This window comes from Salvelinus sp. IW2-2015, unplaced genomic scaffold (assembly GCF_002910315.2).
Source record: "Salvelinus sp. IW2-2015 unplaced genomic scaffold, ASM291031v2 Un_scaffold3648, whole genome shotgun sequence".
Classification (NCBI taxonomy): domain Eukaryota; kingdom Metazoa; phylum Chordata; class Actinopteri; order Salmoniformes; family Salmonidae; genus Salvelinus; species Salvelinus sp. IW2-2015.
The window spans coordinates 46,118-53,922 of NW_019944925.1; the positions used below are offsets into that span (position 1 = coordinate 46,118).

General features: G+C 45.1%; 1 long non-coding RNA gene and 1 pseudogene across 1 annotated transcript in view; both read left to right on the forward strand.

The window, feature by feature from the left end:
- LOC112076252 (uncharacterized) overlaps positions 1-3,701 on the forward strand; it is a 30,718-nt gene extending 27,017 nt beyond the window's left edge. The window contains exons 2-3 of the long non-coding RNA XR_002895142.2: positions 3,323-3,405; positions 3,622-3,701. This is a non-coding gene — a long non-coding RNA (uncharacterized lncRNA). The remainder of the gene's footprint in view (positions 1-3,322; positions 3,406-3,621) is intronic.
- Positions 3,702-4,577: 876 nt separating this feature from the next.
- LOC112076253 (cytohesin-3-like) overlaps positions 4,578-7,805 on the forward strand; it is an 11,830-nt pseudogene continuing 8,602 nt past the window's right edge.

Sequence of the window (7,805 nt, forward strand, 5' to 3'; positions counted from 1 at the left end):
CTCAGTTCACCCCTGAATGGCACACATACCCAACCAATGTCTCATCCTTCTTTAACATGTCTTCTCCCCTTCATCTACACTGATTGAAGTGGATTTAACAAATGGGGGTGCAACTCAATATTAGGATGATTTGTCCACTCAGTGTAGCGAGAGAGGAGAATAAATAGAGTAGATACAGAAGAGAGAGAGAGAAGAGAGAGAGAGAGAGAGAGAGAAGAGAAGAGAACGCTCTCTCAGAGAGAGAGAAAGAGAGAGCGTTCTCTTCTCCCGTTACTCTGGCTCTTTAACCAGGCCCATAAAGCCAGTGATTGTAGAGCAGATCGCCCCCCCAGGCAACCTACGTCTCTAAGGCAAAGCAGAGCGCCATCCCACCTACTTTCCCTCAAAAACCCAGTCAACCAAAAGAAAGGGACAAATTGTCTGGGATTGATGGCCGCCTGTGTTCAGTGACAATCCCCTGCTGTGTGTATGCATGTGGAACGCTGGGTAATCTGATATCATCATTGTGGATGAACTGCTGCTGTAGGATACACCTCAGCCTGGGTATCTAATGCATTATACATGAAGGATGTGTGTGTGTGTGGTGCGTGTGTGCATCCCTTTCTTCCACCTCCAGTCTGACCCCTTCCTCCGCTCCTCTCCCTCTCCTCTACCGTGACCAACCAGATCAATGTGATCTCCAAGGGGCAACAAAGTCGTCACAGAGGTGAGAGGTCAGACACCCCTAGGCAGGGTCAAAGTGCTACTGCTACTGAACGGTCACTTAAGGAACTCACTGTTGCAGTGTAATCAATTATACAGACCAGTGGCCACACACCACACGCCATGGGAGACTTCCTACTTACTTTGTTTAGACTGAAAATAATCCCTTATTATACACACTCAGGCTGAGCACTAACGAGAGCCCATGCAACTCCAAATCTAATGGGAATTATGCATTGACGTCAATAGGATATTTGAGTGGAAAGTTTGAATTCTTCAATATTTCAGACCCTAAGTGAATTGAACTCAGCTTGATCTGAGAGAAAGAGTCTATTTTCCAACAGACACGTTTGTCCAAAGTTTCCAGTGTTCTACTTGTTATCAAGTCTTTTATAATAACTGTAGAGGAGATCCGAGCCCTTATTAACAAAGTGTCTCGCAGTAGTGCTGATCTAGGATCAGGTCCTTCCTGTCCATATAATCTTATTCATTATAATCTAAAAGGGATACCTGATCCTAGATCAGCACTGCTACTCAGAGATCTGTTAGTAAAACGTTTACTGGAGACAGGAGATCAAGTAGAGACATAGGACGAGGTGGATAATATATAATAGGCCGTATATTCAAATGCAAAGATATCTTAGTAAATCGTGCAGCACGGCTCCTTCTGTCTGACTCGGTATGGAATCGTCGGAAGAGTGCCCTCTAAACCAGTTCATACAGATTATATAGGCAACAAGCAAAGTAGGTGATCTGGTAGTCTGGCCTTCCGATTGGTCGATCTGGGTCGTGGGTAGTCCTGTTCGGCCTGATGTCGCACTCCATTGGCTTTTCACACAGTTCTTTTTCCTAGTCACATCCAAAGGCATCCTGCATGTGCGTTTGTTTTCACAGGCCCTATTCATGGGGAGGGGATGTGTGTGTGGGGTCTGACAAAGAGCAAGACAAAATATTTCAGTGCCTTTGAACAGGGTATGGTAGTAGGTGCCAGGCGCATTGGTTTGAGTGTGTCAAGAACTGCAATGCTGCTGGGTTTTTCATGCTCAACAGTTTCCTTTGTGTATCAAGAATGGTCCACCACCCAAAGGACATCCAGCCAACTTGAAACAACTGTCTGAAGCATTGGAGTCAACATGGGCCAGCATCCCTGTGGAATGTTTTCAACACCTTGTAGAGTCCATGCCMCTGATGAATTGAGGCTGTTCTGAGGGCAAAATGTTTTGTACACTCAGTGTACTCTCCCTCTCCCTTCATCTATCTCTGTGTTTCATTTATGTAGAAGTCAGTCAGAGGCTTTGAGTGGGTCCACTCGGCCGTGAGAGAAAATGATCACCACTTCTGAGATCCTTTTCCTCTGTCTACCATCTGCATTTGGCTCTGATTGGCTGCTCATCCGTGATAAGAAGCCACCGAGAGTTGAGTACCACGATGCCATCCCATCCCGACTTAATGGTCCGTGGTATCTCTTTTTGTCTTTACGGAGAGAGATAAAAAGACAAGTCAATAACTATTGACAATGGAAGGAGAGAAGAGAAAAAATCTGAATCGTAAAGCTGCTCTATGAATCAGCTGGGATTTACCCCCCCTCCACCCCCCCTCCACTCTCCTCCCCCCTCCACTCCAAGCCATAGGATGGATAGAGAGAGAGAGAGAGCTGGCGAGGCAAATGCACTGCGTAGAAAAGCACAATCTGCCACGGCTCTTGATGTGAGAATGACCTACATCCTGTTAGCCTGAGCATGCCTGCCTCTGCTTTCTAACAGGTCGTGAGCGGCTCATTTGTAAGAGCGGCTGTGTCTGATAGGAGGAGGAGKTGAGGAGGACGTCCTCAGAGAGAGGTCTGGGGAGGAAGGTTGATGTACGTGCTGCTGGTAAACTGCGGGATAAGCAGGAGGGACTGGGGAGACTCCTTATTGAGTAGAACACGTGAAAATGTCAGAGTCTGAATGATTTACCACTGGGTGCTCAGTTCACATACAGTATAGTCAAACACGTATATTATATGGTGAGTGTGAGTGAGAGAGAAAAGAGGGTTAGCATTTGGCCCAGATATCTCAGTGGTACTAATTACCTCAAATGAGGAAGCAGACTATCTGAGAACTAATATTGGACGATGCACGTTTTAGCAGATGTTCAACGCTGGTGTGTGTGTGCTTACCTGCTTTAGTGTGTGTGTGTGTGTGTGTGTGTGTGTGTGTGTGTGTGTGTGTGTGTGTGTGTGTGTGTGTGTGTGTGTGTGTGTGTGTGGTGTGGTGTGTGTGGTGTGTGTGCTTCCTGCTTAGTGTGTGTGTGTGTGTGTGGTGGGGGGGGGGGGTCCAAGGTCCTGGGCGGTTTTTGGTTGTAAAGAGGTCTCAGAGTTCCAGTAAATACTGCTAGAGAATGATGTTTGTTGATTTAGGAGTAGGTGGAACTGGAACTTGTCCCTAACAACAGATCCAGGATCAGATGTTTTTCCATCCTCCAAATGGTTAGGTTTAGCATTGGGGTACACTAATCTGATCCTAGATATGTGTGTTGATTTACAGAACACTAGCTATCACATCTTAATCCATGGAAGTGTCTGACTATGTGTGTAAGTAATTGTATCTTAATTCCATACTTACATCTCTCTCTTTCACAGTACCTGAAGACCTTTCCTTGGAAGAGAGAGATGAGCTGTCAAACATACGACGCAGGAAAAAAGAGCTACTGGATGACATTGAGGTGAGTCAAGAAAATGAAAAGAAATGTCAAGATTAATATATTTTATAAAGATATCACTCACCCTTGATGTGACTTTAATGTGGGTGTGGCTAAAATGTAACTTTGACTCTAACCGCTTACATTGAGTCTGTTTGTTGATGTCAATGCACTGCTAAAACAACTAGAGTTGAGTGTTGAATTCAACCCAGCTAATTCTCCCTCTAATCCTGTTGGCAGCGGTTGAAGTTTGAGATTGCAGAGGTGATGCCTGAGATCGAGCAGCTAACCTGCGTGGGGACAGGTGCGTAACACCCCCCTTCAACACCCCTCCCCCCTCCTAGCTGCTGTTCCCGTTCTCCTCTCCAAGTCGTCCAGCCACACACCTGTCCCAGTGTGGCTTAATAATCCATCTTTGTTGTGACCTGAGCCGTCCCCTCTGCCAAACAGTGCTAAACGCCCCACAACCGCTCCTATTCAGGACTGACAACTGATTGGCTGTTCAGGGCTCATTGGTGATGAGGTGGAGAGAGCGTGTGTTAGTGTGGATTTAGCCTTTGTGTGTCTCAGGTGCAGCTGGGAAATGGTTCAAGCTATTTTAGAAACACAAGGGAGAACACAGTAAATACACACATACAATAAACACACACACACACACACACACACACACACACACACACACACACACACACACAACACACACACACACACACACACACACACACACACACACCACACACACACACACACACACACACACACACACACACACACACACACACACACACACGAACACAAAGAAAGAGGCATATGGTTTTCATTCATTTTTTCATTAGATTGAGTTTGAGTTAGATTGAGTTTCTCCTGCTAATCAGTTAGTCGCGGTGCAACAACCTACATGGTTGATGTTACAGTCCAAATGGAAAGAGAAGTCAAAGATCCTTGTTTTTTAGAGGATCATTAAATTCTCATGTTCATAGCTGACTTGGAGCAGTAATAACTGAACCCAGCCCTATGTAAACTAACAGTGTGAACTCACTAACTCACCACAATACCGTTCCGTATCCTGGATAAATACTGTACCAAGTAGACACATGTGACAGTTGACCTGGTGAACAAATACAGGCATCAGTTGTTGATAATGCCACATCTGTTTAGAGAGCTGATGGATCTCTCTGCTCTGTCCAATCACAGTAAAACAACACAAAGAAATAAACAGATTGCCATGGGAAGAAGAAATTCAACATGGACCCCAAAAAGGTTTGTCTAAAGTCCATGCAATCCATGCTAAATACATTATTTACTGCACTGGTGTTAATCTGGTGTTATGACGTTTTATGATTGTTTTCAGATTTTATAAATACAGATAGAAACTTAGATGTGTACCTGTTATGCCTCCTTTAGCGATGTAGAAAATGTTACACTATAAACCATGGCCATCAAAGATGTTATCTGGTTGTGTTATCTGTATTAATGACTATTGTAACGCCTCTAGCTCTTCTTCAGGTCAAAACATATAACCGTGTGTGTGTGTGTGTGTGTGTGTGTGTGTGTGTGTGTGTGTGTGTGTGTGTGGTGTGTGTGTGTGTGTGTGTGTGTGTGTGTGTGTGTGTGGTGTATGTGTATGTGTTGTGTGTGTGTGTGTGGTGTGTGTGAGTGTGTAGCTTGGAGTGCTACACAAAACTGTGTGTGTCTTCCAGGGATCCAGTTTCTGTTGGAGAACGACCTTCTCCAGCACACTCCTGAGGACGTATCCCAGTTCCTCTACAAGGAGAGGGCCTCAACAAAACTGTCATAGGGGACTACTTAGGAGAGAGAGGTAACAAACACACTGCTCTAACCTCCTCTGTTTTCATCTCGCTCTCTCTCTCTTTCTCTCCTCTTCTCCTCTTCCCTCTCTCCCTCTCTCTCTCTCTTCTCTCTCTCTCTCTCTCTCTCTCTCTCTCTCTCTCTCTCTCTCTCTCTCTCTCTCTCTCTCTCTCTCTCTCTCTCTCTCTCTCTCTCTCTCTCTCTCTCTCTCTCTCTCTCTCTCTCTCTCTCTCTCTCTCTCTCCCTCTTTCCCCCTCTACCTCTCTTTCTCCCTCTCTCCCCATCTCACTCGCTCCCTTCTCTCCCTCCCTCTCTCTTTCCTACACTCTGTCCATCTCTCAGGGAGATTTCTCCCTCTGTGCGTGTATAAGCCCGGGCATAAAGCCTCGGGAAATGGATTGTCTGGATTTACGGAGCAAATAGCGGCGACAGTAGACAAGGGGCCATGCCAGTAAAACAGAGATCTGCTCTGCCTGGCTACATGTGTTTCATATCTACGACACGTGGGCCACCTCGCAGGGATGTGACTGTCAAAACAACCTGTGTAGCAAACAGAGAGCAGAGTCTGAGGCTGGCTCTGTGGCTGGGATAGATYGTTTTCTTTAGAAAAGGCCCTTAAGAAAGCAACAACATCTTGTATGTTAAGTTGGTTGTWTGCACAAACAAATAGCAATTTATTACGACCCGCAATCTTATCATATTGTATAATGGTTTGATAGAGTCATAATCTAGAGAAGGGGTGGAGTTGGGTTTAAAAAGGGCCTCTCCCCTAACAGACATTTCAGTTCCTATAGGGATTGAAAGAACCTTGACCTCTAATAGTTCTGTTTTGGAAGTGCGAGACTGATCTTGACCAACAMTGAATACCAGACATTTCCTGGCCTGAATCTGAGAACCTGACACACTGTATGTTCCTCATSTCTCCCAGGGACGACTTCAACCTCAAGGTGCTGCAGGCGTTCGTAGACCTTCATGAGTTTGCAGATCTCAACCTCGTACAGGCTTTACGGTGAGCTGTTTCTGCATATTACTGTGCTAAGATTCCCAGCTGTTCATCACATAAAAAAAATATATATAGTAATATTTATTATTGATAATGTGCAGTCAATACACTTTATGATGATGTTCTGCTTTCAAGACACTTTTGGAGCCTCTGTTTTCTTTCTCATTGGTTTTCCTGTGTTCTATTTCTCTCTCTCTTTCTCTCTCTCTTTCTCTCTCTCACTTTCTCATCWATGTTTCTGTCCCTCTCTCTCTCCCTCCCTCTCCCTCTCTCTCCTTTGCTCTGTCTCTCTCACTCTCTCTCCCCCTCGCTCTCTCTCTTTCTCTATGCTGGTGTAGACAGTTTCTGTGGAGTTTCAGACTGCCTGGTGAGGCTCAGAAGATCGATCGTATGATGGAGGCCTTCGCTTCGCGGTACTGCTCCTGCAACCCCGGTGTCTTCCAATCCACAGGTACACACACATTGGACGGACCCTGTCATAAAGAGCAGTGCCAGACCACCCCTGCCTTAGATCAATGCGTCAGTCTCCATGTCTCTCTACTTTATAGCAGACCTTACTTTTAGGTATAAATTCTAAGGACGTGGCTCCACTCTAGAACTCTCTGGTCCTAAAACCAGTCTTTGTTGTATAGTAAATGTTTTACATGCTATACCTCTTTAGACGGAGTGGAGTCGCTCTATAAAACCTCTACAATACCCAACCCTACATGTACATTTGTYTTTGTGGAAAAGGAAGTCTTGAATTGCTATAACTATTAAAAACCCAAATACCGGTACACTCACATTTCTAGAATCACTCACTATCAGTCGGTACTTGACTCTCTGTCCGATGACTTAATGCATCATTAGCCATTGTTGCTGACAGACTTGTGGTTCATTGTTGCTGTGTYATCACTACTTGCATGGCTCCTCTAATAAGGACTTTGATCACTGGTCAATAACAGAGGGTCATTAGTGACTAGTGAGGCACGCTCAGGCCACACGTTGTCTCTGTCCCCTACCATCATCTCTGTCCCCTACCATCATCTCTGTCCCCTACCATCATCTCTGTCCCCTACCATGATCAATGTCCCCTACCATGATCAATGTCCCCTACCATCATCTCTGTCCCCAGAGAGAGATTACTAAGTCGGCGTGTCACCACTGCAACACATCCATATTCATGAGGCCAAGACACATGTCATTCATAACCCACCACTGTTTACTGGGACAGGGGACACAACACTGCAGATAGAACATAGAGCTGACATGACACAATATCATATATGTTCTAGACAATACATTTCTATATGAATGTTCTGTAACAGGCCCCTGGTTGTTTAGGAAGATGTAGGGGAGAGGGACAGAACATTGAGGATAGAAATTACTGTATAGACCTGACATGATCCCTTATGGTACATGACAAACACAATTATTTTGTTCTACACATAGATTTATATCTGAAAATTCTGAGCAGGACCTTGAATAGAAACAGGACATTTATGATGGTAAGGGACAGAGATGATGGTAGGGGACATTGATGAAAGCAGGGAACATTGATGATGGTAAGGGACAGAGATGATGGTAAAGGGACAGAGATGATGGTAGGGGACGAGAGATGAATGGTAGGAGA